At 43.3% G+C, this 23,696-nt stretch overlaps 1 long non-coding RNA gene across 1 annotated transcript; it reads right to left on the bottom strand.

Annotated features, from left to right (window-relative positions):
- Positions 1–327: 327 nt before the first annotated feature.
- On the bottom strand, positions 328–23,431 carry LOC123592818. The gene is made up of 2 exons (XR_006709950.1): positions 23,025–23,431; positions 328–3,578 (listed from the first exon to the last, which is right to left on the bottom strand). It is a non-coding gene; the product is annotated as an uncharacterized LOC123592818 (long non-coding RNA).
- Between the last annotated feature and the right edge of the window lie 265 nt (positions 23,432–23,696).

The raw sequence follows: 23,696 nt of genomic DNA, 5'->3' as shown, positions 1-23,696 counted from the left end.
TTTGCTTCTACATAAAGAATCACAGAATGCAGCCCCAAACCACATAAAAGCTGTTTCTGCTCTCACTGCAGTTTGGCTCTCCCCGGCCACAGTCTGTCCTAGGAATAGTGGCTGCTTTGTCTAGTGACTTCAGGAGGCAGCAAAGTGGTGGGAAAATCCCTGGGTCCTCTCCCTTACCTTGCCCCATCATTCCCATAGATCCACTCAGAACTACAGGTTTCCCATCTGCAAAATGGAAATAAGAGTATGAACTCTGCCCTTCTCAGGGTTGTGGTACAGATCAAAATGAAGAACCGGCTGTGAAATCACTTCAAACAATAGAAAGGCTTTGTACAAACAAACAGTCTATTGCTTTGACTTCTGTGAACCTAACACTAGGATTTCTCCAGAAGTACACACAAAGAGCAGATGGGGTGGAATTCAAAGGCACCTTGGGAGGAGGAGAAAAGAATATAATTCAGAAAGCACCAGCAAAATCGTGAATTCCACACTTGAATGCAACCTTAAGTTAGGGGTGTGTTGGTAAATATTTAACAACAAGCACCCTGGAAGGAAAGAAGAGGTCTCAGTTGCAGCAGTGACCAATTTTCAGGGGGTGATTACTGCCAACCATTGCCAATGTCAAGATAGCAGCATGATATCAACTGGTTAGTGAAATTCCTGGGAATTTAGCAATTCTCTCTGTCTGTGTCTCTCTCTGTCTCACTCTCCCTCCAGTATGAGCTGGCTCTGGCACACCACCATCTTAAGTCAATACCAAGGTTTTCTTCCATCCCAGCAACTTTACCCAGACCTTCTCATGTGCTGGATTTCAAACAGAGCACCCGGATTGACTAAAGCAGTAAGGGATACCCCGAGAGAGTAATCCTCCCCTGTGCTGTGCGTGTGAGGGAATCTGCAGGAACGAGCAAGTCCCTTTTCCACAGTGATGTTGCTATGGGAGGGCCTTCCGCAGGGAAGGACAGCTGAATCTCCACTGACCAAGTCTCATGAGAACAACAGTCTGCCCGCTTGCCCCCCTGGACTAGGAAACAGGAGGGTCTCTTCACATTTGTATGTTTCCTTTGCTCATTCCTCCAGTCTGTCTTTATCTGAAGCACTTAAAACACCCACCCTTTCCTGGCACTGTGGCTCAAAGGATCTGTAAGTTATGTTGTTTTCCTTCGGGGTGGGGGTGGGGGTGGACAATGATAATGCAGTGAGAACAGTGCTCTGATGGAGGGGCACACAGAACATTCTAGAATAGGTTCACCCAGGCTGGGGAGCTCAGGAAAGACATTCCAGTTTTGGCATGATAGAAAAAGCACTCCTACTGCTAACGAACAGCATGGGTAGGACACTGGAGCTTATGGCCTCCAGTGTGAATCTGTCACCTTGTTCGATTCACACCGCAGCCTGGGAAGCACATTCAGCGAGGCCCCTCACTTTCCTCCTGCCATACGTTTCCCCACAGGCCAGGAGGCGGGGAACCGACAACCGTGAGTGGGAGAAGAGATAACAAGAATGCCTTGTCTTGTGGATGCTTTACCAACTGATGATAAAATGTTGAGAGTGTGGTTTGAGCTTTTGTATCAGTTATTGCTAAAATTAAGAAAAATGCTTCAGGTCTACTCCTGATTGGCATCAGGCAGCTTACTCCGGAGGATGCCTCTAACTATGGCATAGGAGCACATTTAGAAATAGCCACAAATTGGGTGTTCTTTCACAATTTCTGCAAACAATAAGGGATTTTCTAAAATATGCAGCACACTTTTTGCCAAGGGGTATAAACTGGAGTCATTTCAATGTTCCAGCCTTCAGTGGCTTTGGGAGCTAAAAATATGAAGCAAGTTTTATTTTGCTTAGTTTTGACTTCCCGGTCAGTATTGGAGGCATGGGGACGCCATGCCCTCCTTCTGAGGACGCGTGACGTCAGTGACACCAGGTGAACACGCAAGTGATTGGCCTGTGCCTGCACAGTTAGCTGCAGACCTCCCCCTGCAGCTCCTCTTTCTCTGGCAACTTGGTTCTTCTGCACCAACTGTCAGCGTTTATTGATGACTGTGGAGTCAGGCACTCAGTCATCTGTCTTCTTTATCAGTGTCCACCTGGCAAGTCTCTCCTCGAGGATTACCTCGGAGGCAGCTGGAGTGTCATTGATTCCCTCACCTGTCAGACCTGGCTTTCTAGGTGGGCCGTGGCATGGGGACACGGGGAAGCTGGGCATCTCTCAGATCTGAATGGTTCCTCTGAAGGATCTACTGTCAGCAAACAGCTAATCGGGCGGGTGTTCAGGACTCCCCAAAGGGATGGATTGTCTCTGTCTCTGTCTCTGTCTCTGTCTCTCTCTTTTGGCTAATGCATGACCCAGAGAGCCAGCCCAAATCCACCAGTAGTTAGAACTGGAAAAAGAAGTACTTCTCAGGGCCCTAGGAATTCCTGCTCATTGGTCTTACCGAAAAGAAGTCTGTGGCTTTGGGCATGCAAAGCTGGGGCTTAGGGAAGAAAGCCCTGATCCGCTCCACCACTCCAGACACAGATATATCCCAGGAAAGCCACTGGGCAGCTCTAAATGGGAGGGAATTTGAGCCCCAGAGTCCAGCCAGGGAAGGAGTTACTGCAGAAAAGGTATTCTTTCTGTCATGCAAATAAAGAATGACTGTGTCCATCAGTTTTCTGGAACTTTTGTCAGCAAATGGGTCTAAGACCTTGCTTCACTTGCCTTCCAGTTGCATCAATGCAGAGTTTGGCACTTTTCATTTTCCAAGAGCAATGATGACACCTGTCCGCTGAGTGATGTTTCCTGTCTCATTTGCGTTGAGAGTAAAAGTCCGTCAACATGCCTGTATATAAACAAAACGCACAATGCATTGCCTGAAGCATGGGATGACATTGCCAGGGAGAAGGTGTCAGAATTGAGTTGAAGTTTAGGACACCCAGCTGGTGTCGGAGAATTGCTCAGTATGGAGAGAAACCCACACCAGGGAATTGGGAGTAGAAATAGAGCGTGTTCAGCAGTTTTTACAGATAGGACATGTGGCAGAAAACGAGAGGCGTGATGTCCACAGGAGACTGGAGTAGTGAGAGCTGTTGAACAGGTGTGCCTCAGAGCTCATCTGTGTAGCCCAGATTTTCAAACAGTGGCCTCTGGCAAGCTCTTGGAGAAGATGGTATTGAGTAAAGGGTTCTGGCAAATGCCCGGTAGCATCACTTGGTACAGGCTGGAACTCACGGGCAGAAGGCTCAGCAAGCTGCACGAATGCCCAGTGCAGAGGTGATCTGGACAGGGACACAGTTAAACATACCGTGGAATTGCATTCCAACAGAGTAATTAAATCATTGGCCCCAGGTGATTGGACCCAACCTCCACTGTTCCCCTCTGTTACAGGGTCAGAGAGAGCATACCCTTACAGGACGAGGGACAGTGTGTCCAAGTCTGGGCACCAGCTGCCCGGGAAAGGTGTGGGCCAGTGCTGGGAACCTCCCTTGGAGATGTGGTGAATAACAGAGTTGGTGCACAGGTCTTCTGGCTGGAGGGAGGCACTCAGATGATCAGGGCCATCACTGTTTGTTTCCCCACAGACGTCCTACCTGGATATCTGGGAGGAAATGTAAGGAAAGCAGATGAGAATTCCAATGTACTAAGCACCTACTGTGTGTCAAGCTGTGCCAGTGGCTTCCCATATTTGATGGCATTTAATTCTTCTGCAAACTCTGTAAGAAAAGTATTAAATGACAATTTAGAGATGAAGGTCTGAAGCTCAGGAAGACTGAACAACTTCCTCAAATTACTTGAAGGAGAGAGAAAGAAATCTAACCTGTGTTTCTGATTCGAAAGGCATAGTGTTTCTTCGTGAAGGTAAAAGACCTCTCGCAGGCTTAGAGAGGTGGTTTCCTGATCATAGAGAATATTGGAATCACCTGGGGAGTAGGACATTTAAAAAGTATCCCCACTCAGGGCCCCTGGGTGGCTTAGTTGGTTAAGCGTCTGGCTTTGATGGAGATCATGATCTCACCATTCGTGGGTTCGAGCCCTATGCTGGGCTCTGTGCTGAGAGCTCAGAGCCTTGGAGCCTGCTTCGGATTCTGTGTCTCCCTCCCTTTCTGCCCCTCCCCTGCTCGTGCTCTGTCTCTCCCTGTCTCTCAAAAATAAATAAATGCTAAAAAAAATAAAAAGTAACCATACTCAAGCCCCACCCCTAACGGCTCTGTTTTCATGGGTCTGGAATGGGGCGTGGGCACTGAAATACCTTAAAATCTCCAGATGATTCTAAGATGGATCCTATTTATTTGGTTTGGTTTTGTTACAGTGTTCAGAGGAGTTCCTAGTTCATCTGGAGCTAGCATAAAGTCTGCTTCCAGAAGGATTCATTCATTCATTTATTCACTTACTCATTGAAAGTACCACTGAGCAGACAAGGGTCAGAAGCAAGTGGAAGACCCTTGACCTGTGGTAATTCGTCTGCACATGTGGCACGGTGGATGTCCAAATAGGACATCTAATGGGGCCCACTAGACAAGAAAATGATACTGCTTCTTTAAAAAATATTTTTAGTGTTTATTTATTTTGAGAGAGAGTGAGAGAGAGAGAGCCAGGGAGGGGCAGAGGGAGAGGGGGACAGAATCCCAAGCAGGATCCGTGTTGTCAGTGCAAACCCCAAAGCGGGGCTCGAACCCACAAACTGCAAGATCGTGACCCGAGCAGAAGTCAAGAGCCAGACGCCCAACTGACTGAGCCACCCAGGTGCCCCAATACTGCTCCTTTTAAAATAATCTAACGGTGTTGCAATATATATCTGCAGACATTTTAGTCTTTAAGAATTAAGTGTGCAGGCGCGTGCACACACACACACACACACACACACACACACACACACACACTCCAACTGCCTGAGTGACAGGAAGTGTGGACAAAGGAAGTAGTTCCTGATTCTTGTCAAAAAGCAGGAAGGACAGAGGTCCTGGGAGTTGTGAAATAAACAGCAAATTTCACTGGAAATATCTGCAGCAGATTTGTCCGTCCTTGAGAAATATCTCTCTGGCCCTGTTTCATTTTCCTCAACTCCCTTTTTCTCCTGTAGCTTTTGCTAGTTTCCTCTCTGCTCATGGGTTGCTGACTCTCAAGGATCTACAATAAACACACAGAGAGTGTGTACAAATAATACGGAAATGAAGGTCTGATTTCTCTCCCCTGCACTCCCCAAGCCTCAGTTCTCATTGGTCTGTTGCCTGCCTAAACCCCTCCGGGCCTCCGTCCTGCCCCTTAGGGTGCTGTGTTTAGGGAGGCGGCTGGAACCGGGGTTTGAATCCTAGCTTGGCCCTGCGGTATTGTGTTGGCTTGAGTGAGACATTACCTTCTCGATGACTCGGTTTCGGACAGATAATGATAGTCACCGTGTTACAGGATGGTTTTGAGTTTTAGAGTAAATACACGTAACATTGGACGTGTATGTGGCACGCATCAGGTGCCCAACCAACGTTCCCATAACTATGTTGTTGCTGCTATTTGTTACTGCTGCTGTTATCACCAAGGGTCTGATTCTTCCCAGCCCTTCTCCTGTCTTTTCCCCCTACATACAGTTTGCATTCAAGCCGTGTGGACTACTTGCAGTTGTTGGAAGTTACCGTTCTCTTGCGTGCCTCTGGGCAGTTGATCAGGCTTCCATTTTGGTAAACCTTCCCATTTTGTAAGTTTTCTATTGTTGTAACAAATTCCCACAAGCTTAGTGGGTGGAAAAAACACAAATGTATTACGTTATAGCTCTGGAGGTCAGAAGTCCAACATAGGGCCGCGTTCCTTTCTGGGGGCTCTAGGGCACAACCCTTCCTTACCTTTTTCCTAGGCCATCTGCATTCCTTGGCTCCCAGCCCCTTCCTCCGTCTTCAGAGGCAGCAGCAGTGGCTTTGAGTCCTCACACCACATCCCTCTGACCATACTTCTCTCATCGCATCTCCCCTGGACAGTATCGAGGAAAAGGAGGTTCCCCATTTTTAAGGACTCCCGTGACTAGACAGGGTTCACCCGGGCAATCCAGGCCAATCTCCCCACCTGAGGTCCTTAATCTTAGTCACAGTGCAAATTCCCTTTTCTTCTATGTGAGGTTAGGGATTAGGACATGAACATCTTTTTGGGGGGAGAGCATTATTCTGCCTCCAACCCCTATTAAATCCTCACATTTTCAGGCCTCATCTCAAACATCACCTCTCTGAGCATTTTCCAATTTCTCAGGCAGAACAAGGGCTTTGTTTGTGCTCCTAGTACTTTGAAAATATGCTGCTTTTGTAGGCTTTACCACAATATTTTGCAGTAATTGGCTTAGATAATTGCTGAGCCCACAGAATTTTAAGAGTAGAGACTGGGTTTTGTTCACACTGTTTTGTTCCCAATGCCTGATAGGAGCCTCGGTAATGCTTGTTAAATCGAAGGAACTTCAGTCTTAAGACCTAGTGCTTCTCTGCCCATGGAAATACTACCCAAACTTGAAGCATACGATCTGGTTTACTATTTCATGACAGTAACTCCTAAGTTTCCTCTGTCAGACTTTTCATATCCATCCTTGTCTTCATCTTTACTACAGCCATGCAAAGAAGACAAATAGGTTGCCACTTAGCCGTTAAGAAGACTGGACCTCAGAGAGATCAAATACCTCGTCCAAAGTCTTTCATATAGCTGTTTATTGGCAAAGTGGAGAATCTTCAAATCTAAATTATAAACCACGTCGGGTTTTTTTAGGCAGATAAATACTCCTGAGGTATTTATACCAGGAGACACTTTGCAATTGGAACCTTTTCTGGCTAAAGACCCATTAATTTGGAGCAATTGGATGATGGGGGTAGTAAAATAATAATAATAATAATAATAATAATAATAATAATAATAAATAACTGAAAGAGTAAAAACTTAAAATAATTACAAAAATAATGGGTCTGTTTCAGAGAGCTCTATGTATGAAAAATTATTAAATTATAGAATAACTTAAAGCTCTAGCACAGCCAAACCAGATCTAAGTTCTTCTCTATTAGAAATCGTAGGAGAATAGAAAAGCTCAGATGCATTTGAGCATCCACAGCCCAAGGTAGTGTGTGATGTGCCATAATGAGGCATGATGTGGGTCTGTGTGTGCTTAAATGACTATGCAAGTCTAGCTGCAGGAACTAGAACACATGTTATAAAAAGTCTTTCGTGTACCAGCTTCAGGAGTGGATAAGAAGTGAAAGGGAATAAATTTTTTTTGTATAATTATTTGGAAATAGTTCCTTTGGCCATTCAAAAAGCTTCTTCCCTCAATCAGATGGAAGACCAATCTAATAATTGTGCATGTTATCATTACTTGCTTCTTCATAATTTTTTCTCATGGATAAGGCAAAATAAAATCTTCAGTCACTGACTGTAACAGGAAATTTCAAAACAGCGGCCCTCAAATGAACGATGTTTTGCAAACATTGTTTCCTCTGTGTTCTAATGACTATCTTTCAGTGATCACCTAAGTGATCTGCTTAATATAAAACTGTAACTGGGCCTGAAGAACAATATTCTGAAAACCCATGTGGCGGTGTATATGGAGGATGTTTATTTAAAGACTAAACATTTTTTTGTAAATAATTTTTTTAATTTTTATTTATTTTTGAGAGAAATGGAGCATGAGTGGGGGAGGGGCAGAGAGAGGGAGACACGGAATCCCAAGCAGGCTCCAGGCTCTGAGCTGTCAGCACACTCACGGACCGTGAGATCATGAACTGAGCCCAAGTCGGAAGCCCAACCGACTGAGCCACCCAGGTGCCCCTAAAAACTAAACATTTTCAACCCACCAATTTATAGACACTGTTAAGTGAAGATGTGCTCTTATGTAAGAAAGGAATGAAGCATTGAAGCAAAGCACTCACACAGTGCTGAGCATAACGGTGACAATCTCATAATAAAGAATAGGACAGGGAAAACCATCACAGGTGCACGTAAAGCCCCCTGACTCCTTCTCTGCATCTCACACAGTGACAGGCAAGTCCTCTGAGCTCATTCACTTTCAAGGATCTTTGCCTTTCCTCAAATGTTACTTCCTCTGTAAAGCCTTCTTGGTAGCCTCGGTGAAATAAACTGCTTTTATCTTATAGTCCTGAGCTCATTTCCATCACATTGTTAGCTGTTTTTGAATCTGTCTTCCCCACTAGACAGAGAGTTTCTCAAAGGCAGAATGCCCTTCTCATTTTTGAATCCTCTGATGGTAGCAATAGAGCATGACATAAAAAAGGGTGGTGTTTTTTTTAAGTTATTTTTGAGAGAGAGAGTGCACACACACCTGCACACATGAGCAGGAGAGGGGCTGCGAAAGGGAGACAGAGGATCTGAAGTGGGCTCCAGCTGAGGGCAGAGAGTTCAGTGTGGGGCTCGAACCCACGAATCGTGAGATCATAACCTGAGCCAAAGTCAGACACGTAACCGACAGCCAACCAGGCACCCAAAGAAGGTGTTTAATAGATGTTTGCTCAAATAACTTATATTATAGTTTAACATTATCATTCCAAAGGCCTGCCCTGAACCCTGCTTACCTTCGATGACTGTATGTATAAACACAGATTCGCACTTATATCTCCCACTGTGTCATGGAATTTCATAAAGTCATCATTAATGAGACACAAATATACAATGTATAAAACATGCAGGATGGACAACCTTGAAGTCAGGGAGGTACCACACCCCTCTCCATGTCATTGAGACAAAGCTACTCCTTGTGGACACATTTGGGTCATATCTGCATCTTTTACCAGTGTGCTTTATAGTTTATGATTCAGTCATCTTTGTAATAAAAGAGTAGTGACCCTTGCCTCACTAAATCAGAATTGGGCTGGACTCCAGGAGTTCATTTTCTGGTTATTTTTTTGAAACTCAAACCCAAAGAAACTTTTCAAATGAGTAGCTTCCCAAACTTTCCTGTGAAAATCTATTTAACTCCTTTATTCTCACCAGGGCTTTTAGGGACACACGTTCAGTGGCACTGAGTAGCTGATGGAAACATGCTTGCTAATATAGAAATGGCAGCCGGGTGGAGAAAGACAGGGGGCAGGTTTATTCCTTGACTTAATTCAAGTGTCACCTCATCTAGAAGATATTTCCTCATACCTCCCAGGATGGGTTATGGACCTCATTGGTGGACTCCTTCAGCTTCTTGAGGTGGTTTTTCTCATCAGTCTAGGATCCTTGGGTGCCATATCCCCACTGCCAAGAACAGACCCTAATATCTCTCAGATTCTGGATGAATGAATGACCCATTCCAGGCACTAGTCACTTATAAATCCTCTTGTATTAAATTCTTTGGTAAGATGCTATGGAAACCAACTGAGGCCACCCTAAGTCAAACATGAGATTTATTGGAATGAGAGAATTTCTCAGAGAACTGCAATTGGGTGACTTTGAGAGACTCCAGGGAACAGGCTAGATAACTAGATAGCCTGGTCAAGTCACTGTCTTTTGGGTGACTCTTAACCTCTTTATTCAGTCCTTTGGTGACTCTGCTTAAGATTCAAATTCCAGGGAAAATGAAGGATTGGCTTCATGGACTTTAGGAGACGTGGGGACATCTTGATAGACTTACCAGGACTGCAGCCAGTGGAGTAAAAGTAGTTCCCCAAACAAAAAAGGGAAGTGGACAGAGGACTGCTAGGCAGGAAAAAGCAAAGCAGCTTTTTACACCAGCTCATTTTCATGAGAAAGTATATCCCACTGTTCTATTTATATAGACTTCGGACACCTGGAGGTATTCTGCAAGGTCATGCTTCAGTTTTCATACAGCATCTCTGACCAAGATAGGATTTCTCCAGTAACAGGGATTGCCTTCCTTACCCAGTCAGCCCAGCCTTTTCATTTTTTCTCCATATCCTCTGGATGTTAAAAATACCTATGTATCTATGTATCTATGTATCTATATCTATCTATCTATCTATCTATCTATCTATCTATCTATCTATCTATCATCTATCCATCCATCTGTCCATCTAGCAATCTATTCTTCATCTATCTGTTCTTTTTATAGAATTGAAATCTGCCTTCCAAAAGCTTCTACCCATTTCAACTCCCCTCCCCATCCTGGAACAAGTTAGTTTCTTCCATAGGACAATCTCTGAGCCTTGACTTGATGCCTTTCAAACTACCTGACCCATCTCTCCCCACCACGTGGCCACTACAGGTACAATGCCTCTCACTGGGCAGGACTCACACTGCTGCCCACACATACCCCTACACTTGTGGCTTTTTGGTGCTTTCTAAGGTTTGTACCTGTATTTCTCCCTGGCTCTCCCACCCTTGACTGGTTCATGTACTTCAGCCCACCTCTCCCAGTACTGCTGCCAGGGCACCCTTCTCCCCAAATACTCTCATTCTTTCTTTCATCGTGGCTGTTGGCTTTGCCATTAGATAGATCTTGTTCCAACCTGGCTCCAAGGCTTACTCTTCATGTTTCCAGAGAGCAAATGCTTTAACTCTCTGAAACTCAGTTTCTTGATCCATAATATGACATAATGCATACCTTTAGCAGGCTGCTTATAAATTGCATGGTATAATGGGTTTAAGAAAATTGTCATGATACTTTGAACTAGGTGATTGACAGATGGTAGCTGTTGTAATTGTCTTTTTAAGTATTGATTTTATCATTTACAAAATTACAAAAGTTATACTTTACCTAGTTATGTATATGCATATAAACTTCTGAATGATTCGCTCCTAGGATGATATTGCTAGACCAGAGTCTACACATTTTACATTGTAGTAAATCTTAATAAATTACTGTTTATTGAAAATAAGAATTGTCAATTATATTCATATCCATGGTATATGAGTTTGCTACTTCTTCACACCCTTACCATAACTTGATGTGATTAGCCTTTTTCATGTTTTGCAAACCACATGGACTAAAAGAGGATGTAGTAGATGGTTTTCTGTTTTGTTAATTACTAGTGAGGATCACTATCTGTTCTTGTGTTCAATAGCCATTTGTCTTTTCTAGTCTGTGAACTAACTACCTTCTTATGTCATTTACCTGTTATTTTGATTGGGACATTTTTTATTCATCGAACTATTGAAGCTCTTTATATATAACTCATACTAACCCTTTGTGTCCTGAGCAACAAATATATTTTTTTTTTTTACCAGTGTGTCTCCTATCTTTTTTTTTTTTTTTCAACGTTTATTTATTTATTTATTTATTTATTTTGGGACAGAGAGAGACAGAGCATGAACGGGGGAGGGGCAGAGAGAGAGGGAGACACAGAATCGGAAACAGGCTCCAGGTTCTGAGCCATCAGCCCAGAGCCCGACGCGGGGCTCGAACTCACGGACCGCGAGATCGTGACCTGGCTGAAGTCGGATGCTTAACCCACTGCGCCACCCAGGCGCCCCCTTTTTTTTTTTTTTTCAACGTTTATTTATTTTTTCCTATCTTTTAATCTTATTCAGGTTCTTTTTCAAATGAAATTTTTTTTTTATTTTAAATTAAGTCACATTTGTCATTTTTCCCCTTTTCCTTTTTGTTTGTTTGTTTTTTTTTGTTTTTTTTTGTTTTTTTGTTTTTTTTTTTTTTGTACTTTAAGGCTTACCTATCCCAAGAATATATTTTCCTAAATATTATTATAGCAGTTTTTAAATATTTGGGCTGCCAATCCATCTGAATTTAGTTTTGAACCAGTAGAAAGTGCTGTACACATTTAATAAACAGTCAGTTGCTGATTTAAAATGTCCCTCTTACTATATACTAAATTCTTACTAGATTCTACACTTGAGTTATTTTTTGGTTCTCTTTTCCATTGAGTTAAATAGATGTTCTTGCATCAGTACCAAAAACTATCTTAATTACTATAACATATGTGATATATTGTATAATATTATACATATATTACATATTATATATTTCACATGTAATCCACATACCTGCACACACATTCAAATTTGGAGAATGTGAGAATGTGGAGAATGTGGAGAAAAGGTGACAGGATTTCAGAGGTAAAAGAATTTATTTGTAGTTTGGGAAATCAGAGAACAATTTGATGAGGAGGTGGCATTTGAGCTGGTCTTGAGGTAGGATTGGTCATGAATGACAAATCAGAGTGCATTCCAAGAAAAAAGAATTGCTTTAGCCAAATGACAGAGACAAGAAAATACAGGTTATGACTCATCCATCACCAACCCATAAGAGTAAGTGTTGTAACTTGATCAGAATATAAAGAATGTTTGAGGGGCACCTGGATGGCTCCGTCAGTTAGGCATCTGACTTCAGCTCAGGTCATGATCTCATGGATCATGGATTTGATCCCCGCGTCGGGCTCTGTGCTGACAGCCCAGAGCCTGGAGCCTGCTTCAGATTCTGTATCTCCCTGTTTCTTTCCCCCCTCTCCTGCTCATGCTCTTTCTGTGTCTCTCAAAAATAAATAAGTGTTAAAAAAATTTTTTTAATAAAGAACATTTGGAAAGGAAAGATAATGGAATAACGTTGAGAGAATCAGATTGGGTCAGCATCATAGAATCCCCAAATGTTGGGTTAGCCAGGATGGACTATCTTGATTCTGGGCATAGGAAGGAGCCCTGGAAGGCATTAGCCATGGCATGACCTTGCCTGGATTTTAGAAAGATGATGGGTGGGGAGTTGATTCCAGGGAAGCCAGACAGGGAGACAGGGAGAATAGTCAAGTCACTGTGGCAGAGATTTTCAGCAGAAGATTAATAGGCATAGGGAGGTGGTAGTCAATGGAAAGCTTCAGAACTATTTTTGTCAGCATTTTCTCTTTTGTTCCTAATACACTATATTACAAGGAATGTATTGGGGATTGCAGGGCCAAAAGTCTTATATTTATGCAACAAACAAAGAACAAAAGGCAACTTTCCCACTTGTTTCTCCCATGAGAGGCCTCCAAGGTACTGCAAGTGCTATAATTTGTGCAGTCTGAGTGTTCTTGCAACAGACAGTCTTCTAAAGAGGAGAGTAGTACTGGCTATGGCCTCTGTCTTATTCAGGGTTCTCAGCGTTGACACTATTGACATCTGGGACCAGATAGTTCTTGGTTGTGGAGGCTGTCCTGTGCAATGATGTACAGTAGCATCCCTGGCCTCCATGAACTAGATGCCACTAGCATCCTCCAACCAGTTGTGACACCAAACATGTTTTCAGATACTACTAAGAATATCTGAGAATCCCTGGAGAATCCCTTGTCTAGTGGGCCCTTGAGCCAAGCTCTCTCTCTCAGTGGACCGGTGGCAGGCCTGAGAGGTTAGTGACGTTGAGATGGTGGACAGCTCTTGGACTTCAGCATTGGGCAGCAACCCAACCCCACTACTTAGTAGCTTCAGACCCTTGGACAAATCACATACAAGCTTGCTCAGTGTCAGTGTCCTTTCCAAGAAAATGAAGGTAATGATGACTACTTCATAGGATTGTTTTGGAGATTAGATGAGATAACGTGTGTGAGAAGACAAATGCAGTGCTTGACACGCTACAGTTGCTCAATAAATATGTGGGGACTTAGATGTAAGTATCCTCATCGCTCCAATGTAGTTTTTCTCGATTCAAAGAGAGGCTTTTATCTGTGCAGAAAAATGCTTTAAAATGCCCATTCTTCAGCTCAACCTAAATTCTAGAACTTAGCATCTTGCTCCTTTTTTTTTTTTTTTTTTTTTTTTTTTTGTATGAGTCACATGAAGGATGTTAAGCTGATAGCCAGTAACCTTGGGTACAAGCTCATCACCAGTCCACTTGAGAGAGCCACGTCCACATCAGCATCTGAAATGATATTGTTCTGAGAAATGCCACAGTGACCCAGAATAAACCCTGGACGGGCTGCTGTGGCAATTCTGTCAAGATTAGAGCCTCTGGAGTATTCAGGATAAGAAGGTAAAGAGCTGAAAACATTGGGCCTTCATTCTACCCATGGAGATTCCAGATGGAAATTTCCTGTAGCATTTTATATGTCTGTAATTCTTTTCCTATCGTTTGCTCTTCCTTCTGCCTCCTTTTCTTTCTTTACTACAAGTTGATTCTGTCTGCTCAAGCTTAACCCTCTTCCCTTCACCATCTACAGAAAATTTAGCTCTTTTATTATGGATTCCACTCCCTGCTTTCCTTTCAACTCCTCTCTGGATCATGGTCGTCTTCTCTACCTCTCCATAGGTCTCTCTTAACTTCTCAGTACATATCTAATATTCACTTGTTTTTTTTTTTAAACATTATGTCCCCTATTAATTTTCAAAGCAGAAGACCTGAACACTTAATTAAATGTCTTTTTATATTTTAATTGTGTTTTAGTTATACATAAATTTAAAAATTTCCCTAACCCCTGAGAAGAAGGATTTCCAGCACACCGACTCATTCTCCAACTTTGTGTCTTTCCCTCATCGGTGCCCTCACAGATTATCTGTTGGGGTTGTGCTAAGTTTTTCTTAGCAGCTTGTTTAGACAGAGCTGGGGGGGGGGGGTGGTGGCGGGGATTCATGTGCAAGTATCTGAAAAACACTGGCTATTTAGATAGCACTGTTGTTTCAAGAATCTCTGGAGAGATTGGTTATTCTTAACAAGACTAGAAATAGAAGCATTAACACTCACCGCAGCTGAATTCCTGGTAAAAGAGAAACAGTCATCACCCAACCCCAACGCAACTGCCCTTTCCTTCTACTTCCTCATTCCTTGTGCTCCCTCTCCAAGCATGGTGGGACCCACTGTCTCCTTGACAATTGTCCTTCAGCTGCTGGTGGATGGAGTACTGGAAATCGAGAGCTGATAATTACCTTGGACAGGAGCCCTGGAAAACCACCTTTTGCACATAGTAGGCACTCATTATGGGATTGAATGGAGGCCATAGTTGCTCCATACCTGGGGGTGGAATTTGTATCCTGAAACAACTCCCCATGATTTAATCTTTAGTACCTTGTAGAACATGTATGCACACCAAACAAACACAACACAGAAGGATTTCAAAGAGGCACTGGTGTTTACTTTTTTGTAGGTTGATCAAACAAGGGTGGAAAATAAGCCAGGGCGATGGTTTAGTAAAGTTTTCTCTGGAAAGTGCCCACCAGTTTCTTGGGAAATTTTACTGGTCTGGGCCAGGGCCAGGACTTAGGCATTTTCATAGAGACACCCCCACACCTAAAATCCAGGCAAGTGAATGGACACACATAGGCGCGTTCCCACTCTGCTTTTGGAATCCAGGAGGCACATCATGTTGTTGGTGAAGCTTCCTTACTGCTCAGAGAAGGCCACTTGGCTTCTTCCCTTTGATCTCACCGCATTTCCTATGTACCTTGTTTATTTCTCTTAGTATACCGCGTTGTAACGATCCCTTTTCTTATCTCTCCCCATTCCTTGAAGGCAAAGACAAAAAATTTATCTTTCTCTGTATCTATTCAGAGTCTAGCACAGAGCCCAGCCCAGACAAAAACTGATTTTTTTTGAAACACAATTTATTGTCAAATTGGCTAACATACAGTGTATACAGTGTGCTGTTGGTCTTGGGGGTAGATTCCCGTGGTTCATCCCTTACATACGACACCCAGTGGTCATCTCAACAAGTGCCCTCCTCAATGCCCATCACCCATTTTCCCCCAAAGTGAAATAAAATAAAGTCCCTATGGAGGGCTGAATCCCTTCCACTCCTTTTGTAAATAAAGTTTTATTGGTATGCAGTCATGCTCGTTTGTTTATGTATTATCTATGGCTGCTTTCCTGCTACAAGGGCAGAGTTGAGTAGTTGCAAGGGAGAACATATGACCCTCAAAACCTAAACTATTCACTATCTGGCCCTCGACAGAAAACTTTTACCTGCCCTGCACTGTGACACCCAGCCAGTTTACCAAAGTCAGTCAAAATGTTGCCACACGAATGTTAACTAGAATTAGGCAGCCCAGTCTGTCACTGAAATGAGAGAGTCCCTTCTTCTGTCTTCTCTCATAAAGACCTTATTATCTTTTGCTTCAAAAACCTGGAACTCCTCTAACCTTTTCTTTTCCCACATTTGGTTTTTATCCTCATTTTTCACCTCTCCAAAGTATTTCTTCAGTATCTTTTTTCTTCCATTCTAGTAACAGAGTATGATTTATCCACTAAACATTACTTTTGAAGCATGTTTTGTATCACAGTAAATAATACTAATAACACCAAGTAAAAAAAGCATAAACACAAATTCACATACAGTCTAATTCCAGCTAGTGTTTTTGAAAAGCAACATTCAGGGACAGAAAGGAAAAAAATACATTGCAATGTCACAAGTGATTGCAATAGATAACTAAATTGGAGTCATTTTCACTCTTTTCTTTATAGGTGGATGTATTCACAATAGCAATGAATTTATCCTATCTGCCATGTGTCTGTGACTTAAGCAGTTGTGATTTCAGTGCTTCTGTTATTACATAGACACAGTCTCTAATAGGCCTCCCACATTGCTACATGTTGGACTCACTCGTAAATTCTACCTATGATTCATCTACATTGTGTTTATGCAACTGCTTTGGATAAGTCACTATGTACGTGGAATATATTGTTAGCTCTGTTTTTTGCATCTTCATAAAGAAAAAAAAAAACCCTCAGGTCATCCCCAAAGTCTAATTTGCGATGTTAGTTCTACTAATGAGGTCTGTCCATGATGACAATTTCACTTTTTCAGTTGCTTCCTTTACGTAGGTTCTTTCTAATCCAGACTCCTCACTTCTGCCACAGAAAAGAGAAAGTAGCATCCACAGTCTTGGTAAAGTGGAAAGATATTGGGCGCTGTGACTTCAAAGGCAGTCTCCAGCTCTAGCTTTTTGCATCTTAACCATGTGGCCTTGGAAAAGTCACACCAGCTCAGAGCCTCAGTTTCTTCTTCTACAAACTGGGATTGGTTACAAATAACTCACCCAGTAGGGATTAAAGAGAACGCTTTTCGGGGTGCCTGGGTGGCTCAGTCAGTCAAGCATCCAACTTCGGCTCAGCTCATGATCTCATGGTTCATGAGTTCGAGCCCCGCGTTGGGTTCTGTGCTGACAGCTCAGAGCCTGGAACCTGCTTCAGATTCTGTGTCTCCTTCTCCGTCTGCTCCTTCCCCACTCATGCTCTGTCTGTCTCTCTCTCAAAAATAAATAAACATTAAACAATTAAAAAAGAGAGGGAGAGAACACTTTTCACACAAGCATCTACATCAGTCTAGTGCTCAACAGATGTGTGATAAATAGTCTTTTAGTTTAAAAACGCATGCTTTTAAAACCAGTGAAAGTGCTTGTTAGGGAAGGAAATGCAAGGTGCTTCCAGTGGAAGAGCCCCAGGAGGAAATGGTACTTCCTGTCTCTCTGACTCAGCCAGAAGCAGGAAGAACATTCATTCACATGCTCTACCAGCTACATTCTGTAACCTATCTGAAAGAACACTGAAGGATGAGTCAGGGGACCCAGGCCTGCCTTTGCCTCAAATTTGCTGTGCAATTTAAATGGGTGCCCATTTGTCCATCTGTGACAGGAAGGGTTTAGAAGAGAATCTTTGTGAGATTTTAAATTCCTAGTACAAAGGTGCTGTGGATTCAAAAGATTGCAGAAGCACGTCATATCATCCAAATAAGCCAATAAAATTTGTAAAAGTGTCACCTCTAGAAATGAACACGTGCAACATGAGTATAGCATGTTACAGTTTACCGCAAGCTTTCATATCCATGATCCTCAGAATAGTCCTGGGAGGTGGGGAAGGCAAGTATTATGATCCCATGTCACAAAGAAGGAGAACAGTCCCATGGTCACACAGCTAGCCAGTGACTGAACGTGCACATGAACCCAGGTCTTCTTAACATCTACTTTTGCTAACTGTCTACTCCACCAAGAAGAATGCATTTCAATGCTCTGGTTGCTGACCTTTGAAGACTGTAAGTTTCTAGTGAATCCTTAACTAAATTACCCACATATTTTCTCTTTGATTAGTTCCTCCTTGTTCTGCTCTAAGATTTACCAGCATGGAAGATTCACTTGCACAGGATCATCTTAACAATATCCCCTGTCTAGCCTTTATTGAAGGAGAAGAGAGAGACACTGTTATGGAATGCAGCTGGTAACGTCACCAACAACAAGCCAAGCAAAACTTCTGCATCCCGGGACCTCAGCAGGAAGCTGGAAAAGAATCAGTTCAGACAGAACTCCCACTGGCTCCATGCATGGGCGAGGCAGCTACCTTGGTACAAAGTAGCCTGGACTGAAGGCCAACTTTAGCTGGCCACCTCCGGGCAAGCCACCTAAGTCTCAGTGTCCCCATGGGCACATCTGTAAAGTGAGGCCTGACAAACTTAGCCTTGACTTTAACCTGTCAGCGTGTCTTCCCCTTCTTCAACCAATCTTCTCCTCTAAGAAATCCTCCCTGCCTCTTCCAAACAGGGTCATGGACCTTGCTCTGTATCCCTACATCGTAGACTTTATTGACTGCATTATCTGCTTATCTCATGGATTGTTACTATTATATTTTTACTTATCTTTCTCTCCTACTCGACTTCTTGAAGGCAGGGACGGACTGTAGGATTTTTTGTCTCTATTTTTCTGTCTGAGCTATTCAAGTCCCCTAGGCATTCAGACTTAGTGTTTGCAACATTGTACCTTAACAGTATCTTCATAATGGTCTCAAAGACGTGGCAGGACCTCCCTTGCTCCCTCACCTCTCTGAGTCTCCCTCCTCTCTCCACATCACTCATTCCATGGTAGCCCTGTAGGCCTCCCCTCCATTCCAGCACACACAGACCACAATTCCTGGCCTGGCTCTTTGAAGGAACTCCTCTCTTTTTCTGGAATGCTCCTCCTGCAGAAGCCTGTAGGCTAACTTCATCACCTCCTTCTTGTCTTTGCTCCGATCTCACCATCTTAATGACTCCAAATTGACCACCTGCTTAATTTTGCAGCCTATGTCTGAGCCCTGCCGATACTCCTACCCGTGCTCACCATTTCTTCTCTCCCACAGCGCTATCAACTTAGAGCACACTGTTCATGACTGTGACATTCATTTATTGTCTGTCTACTTCCCTAGAATGTAAGCGGCATGAGAGAAGGGCTCTATGTTCTGGTCACTGGTGTACCCCGTGTTCCTTGATAAATGGCAGGCACATAATAAATGTTCACATACAGTTGCTTAATTGAATTACATCTGTTGACTTTTTTTTTTTTTTTTTTTTTGTGCTGCTGCTTGAGCTATTTGAAGTCCCTCAGGACAGTCAGGCTGAGTTCTTCCAAAGTTTTGGACCTAACCATTCAGCTGATCACTTTGACTCTCCCCGGATCTAATGACATAGAGTCCTGAGGCATAGCTTTGCTCACAGGAAGTGCTGAGTCCTTTAATAATGCAGATCTCATCCAGCTATTCCACAGCAATGGCTTTTGACCTAAAATATATACTATATTTCTATGGTTTCTCCTTATACAATAGTTTCAGAACTGAAATTTCGAAATGGGTGAAGGTGTCATAGACCCCTGAAAGGTGAGATGAGCTCCCCTTATTTGGAGAGTGTGGGACTGGAGCAGAAACCCCTTTCTGGGCTCACCTTCCCACTTGCATTGTCTTTCCGCCTCTACGAGTCATTAACTGTACTAATCACTACTAAAACAAAGCTAATAATTGCTTCTTGGAATGTTGTGTAATGCCGTGGAATGTTGCCACGGGCCTCTGAGAATCAGCCCCTCACTCTGCTCAGAGTAATTTCTCAGGGATTTCAACTCGGCTCGTCTTGAAGCTGAATGTTTATCATTTTCCATTTTATTGTTTCTGGCCCCTCCCCTGCCTTTGAAGTTCCTGAAATCTTTAAGCACTTGGCTGGTCTCTATACACCACAGGTCTTCTCCCTCAAAGAGGGCACCTGGCCAAGAGACAGGAATCGGAGCTCCCCTCTTGGCTGTGCCTATAAAACAATCAGATCGCTCCGCAGCCTGCCATTTGAAACGTGAGCTGTGCTAAAAGTACAGATAATGCAGCATGTTCCAAGGAGATTAGAATATCCCAGTGGGATTTTGGGTGAATGGAGAGGGAAAGCAGTGAGTCCTCTGCACACAGTGTAACCCTCTCTTCTCCAGACCGCATTGTCTACGAGGGAAGGTCGAGGGCATGGACCCGTCTTTTTCTCCTTCCTGTAACCACCCTGTTCTGTGAAAAGTTACCGCAGTTTAGAGCTGGGCAATTTCCATGAAACTATTTGCTTGCTCTCTCCTGGACCATTTATCACCTCCGTCAAGAGTATCCTTTTCTTGGGGTGCCTGGGTGGCTCAGTCGGTTAAGCCTCTGACTTCGGCTTAGGTCATGATCTTACGGTTTGTGGGTTCGAGCCCCATGTTGGGCTCCAGCTCAGAACCTGGAGCCTGCTTGGGTTTCTATGTCCCCTTCTCTCTTTGCCCCTCCCCCCTCCCCCAAAACCATTTGTAAAAAATTAAAGAAAGAGTTATCCTTTCTTCAACTTTGACAGTACTAGCCAAGTGAGGAGCGATGTCTTCCCTACCTTCCACCTCTCCCTGAGTTCTTAGCTTTTTTGGCAATTTCCAAAAGAAAGAATGGGTCCCAGTCACTACACTATGAGGAGGCACCGGATACCTCAGCTCAGAGCCCAGAGTGAGCATTCATATTAAAAGAAAATGAATCATGTATGTGAAGTTTCATTTTCTTGAATAAGATCTGGGCCCAAATAGGCATTCTTCTTTCAAAGAGTCAGTCATCAATCGGGGAGTTAAAAAAGTGAGGGAGGGGACTGGACCACCTCATTGATTCCCCCTGTCACCCCGTTGACACTGGAATCCCGGCTATAATGTGCCTATCGCCTGCTCTTTCCATCTCTGTTTGGGGGTTTCCACTGATAGTGAGCCCCTGACTCCCAGAGGCAGCTGAGTCTATAGACGTGCATGATATTCCTTTGGACCATTTGTATTATTAGAAACCTGTGATGATATGGCCTGAATGCCTTTTGAGCTGGTAGCTATCTCTCGGAAAATATCAGGATCTCATGGTCCCCGTTATTTCCTCAGAATTCCCAAGGAAAACTGTATGCTCCACACATTTGTGAAGGTAGACACGTGTGAATTCTTCCATCCATCACTGCTTGAAACAGTAGCTGCTGTCGGGGTCTCAGGACACTTTACATCACCTGTGCTACTCCACACTGCTGGCGTGCTCGCACACGCTCTCACTCTCTCTCTTTCAAAATCCCTCTCTCTCTCTTGCAATTTCTCTCTCTCTCTCCTGATTCACTGTGAGTCAAAGTACCACCTTCTTCACAGCTCCTAGTAGAGATTATTCTCACCACCCACAGTCCGTAATCCCATTCTAGGGATCTCTGTCTCACTCCCAACATATGGATGCAAGAATAAACTTTTTCCTTCATGGGGGAGCCATAACATCCCCCTACCAGCCAGACCCCTTTTATGCCAGGAGAAGAACTTAAAAGAGTTAAAATTGCACGCTCGGACACATACAGACACATCATTTCAACATGAAGCATTTGGATTAATAAATTGCCTTAAGTCAGTTTGCCTAGATGCAGATACACAATTCAAATGTAAGTGGTCTATCAGGGAAATGTCCCCAGAAGAACCTAAAGAAAAAGGAGTGAGTGAAGGGGAAGAAGGCAAACAAGGGTACGATTCCAGGGAAAGTCCAATGTCAGCCTGATCTCACAGGAGGCTCTGAAGTAGAAATGACACCTGAGTTCATTCAGATTCAAGGCAATGGAGCTAAGTGTTCAAACTCTTCACTACAATTCATCATTGGCAGAGGGCCACCCAGCACATTGTAAAATCCTGAGTATATCCAGTTCTCTGTGCTGTTGGGCAAAATGGCTCCAGTATCCCAAGGGTGCCATCTGTTAGAAACAAAGGCACCAGAAGCCAGAGAAAGTGCGTAGAAACGTAAAAGGAATCTGAGGGGATCTGGACAGAGCATCAACATGTCCACTCATTCATTCATGTCACCACCAGTGAGTTTGATTGGCCCTAGGCTTTATGTATGTCTAATGTGGTATCTCTACGGTGAGAAAATGCTCAACAAACTTTTAATGGAGTTCTCAGGGTAGGGTGGGACTGAAAAAGTTCTGCCTCATCATACACCCCACTGAGTAGATATAATGCAGTCTAGGTCCACACGGGTTCTTTGGCATGCATTCACATTTTGATGGACACTGCTCAAATAAATCTTTTGAAGCCGCTTTATAGAGGCTGTTGCAAAGCCATGTTTGCTGAGCCTCTGTGTGCATATGAGCTTGGTCTTGTCCCCTTTTTCACTAGAATTTCTATCCAGCTGCCCATCAAGTCCAGTTGAATCACTTCCCAAAAGACGATAAAGACTTTTATGAGCAAACCAAAGCTTGTCTCCTAGTTGTGCAGATGCTGACATTTCTTGGAAGGCAGTGCATGCGTATATGCAAAATCACCCACATAAAACTCCTTACAAAGCCAAATACAAACTCAAATCAAGCTGCTTTTACTTTCTTTACAGTAAACCAACCAAAATCTAGAGAACTATCACATCAGGTCTTTATCTTTGTGGATATATTTTTATTTAATTTTCCAATAATAACTACTAGGCCCCTGGTGCTCCATCATTTTATACCCAAGAACCTATTAACATGACAAGGAAATCTCAACGCACCACGATTTCAGTTTTTACCAGAGTTTTAATGGCCCAACATTAGTTTCTGTTTTCTCTCTCTCCCTTTTTTCCCCCTTCTCAAGTAAATAAAAGCATATGTTCCTTTGCCCTTCTCTCTACATCACCTAAAAAAGCAGGAGACAGAAAACCCCAAAGAGCAAAGCTCTTAAGTCAAACCAGTCTGCACAAGTTAGACTCTCATGTCTTTTAACAGAACTTATCCTGTTTCGTCTGACACCCACTCTAATCCCTGGCGCATGGTGGCAGTCATTCAGTACGGGTGTGCTGCTGGTTCCTCCCTCCTTCCCCTCCTGTAACTCTGGCTCTACCAAATTCCTTCCCGTCCTGTAGGCTCTGTAGCAGCCCCTATGTCTTGACTTGAGACGTAGTTTCACTATTTATCCGGTTGTCCCCTCCTCCCACAGAGACAAAGAAATGAATAAAACCACATACCTGAGCACTTCCTATATACCAGGCACTTTCCATCCATCCTCACGGGGCTCCCCCTGAAGTAAAATTAGTTTCCTCATTTTAGATTCAAGGAAACTGAGGTACAAAGAAGTCCAGTGGCCCTTCTAAGATCACACAGCCGGGACAGGAGCAGAACTTGACAGTGAACTCGTGTTGGGCTGTATCTAATCATTTCTGTCCTGCCTCAGTTCCTGTTCTCTAGAATATGCTTCGGGTCTTTAACTTCCACGCGAACACTTCAGAATGTCAAGTATTTCTGAGACCCCACACTGGTGATCCGACTATGGAAAAACTCTGATTTTAAGCACACAAAGTCTATGAAAAGAATCAACAGCATTTACTTGGGAAACAGAAGTGACACCTTCCTTCATTCAGAAATGTCTGTGACAGACCAGCAGTATCATTGGTCTTGAACGAGACTGAAAGAGCCTTTGTTTATGGTTTCCACAGAATGATTTTGTAAGACAAGTTTTTAGAAACATTTTTAATATATTATTCAATCGAATGACCATCCCTATGGTTTGCAACTCAAAATGTCATGGTGGTGAAATACTCATTAGTCACCTGCTATAAGTTCAGTGGAATGTGCTGGAACACAGAGTCTCCAAAAGCAAATATAGTCTTGTTAAGCTGTCAGGTCACATAATGTACAGG

Source organism: Leopardus geoffroyi, chromosome D4 (assembly GCF_018350155.1).
Source record: "Leopardus geoffroyi isolate Oge1 chromosome D4, O.geoffroyi_Oge1_pat1.0, whole genome shotgun sequence".
Classification (NCBI taxonomy): Eukaryota; Metazoa; Chordata; class Mammalia; order Carnivora; family Felidae; genus Leopardus; species Leopardus geoffroyi.
Note: the sequence above shows the minus strand (reverse complement) of the source record. Positions and strands in the feature narration are given on the sequence as shown.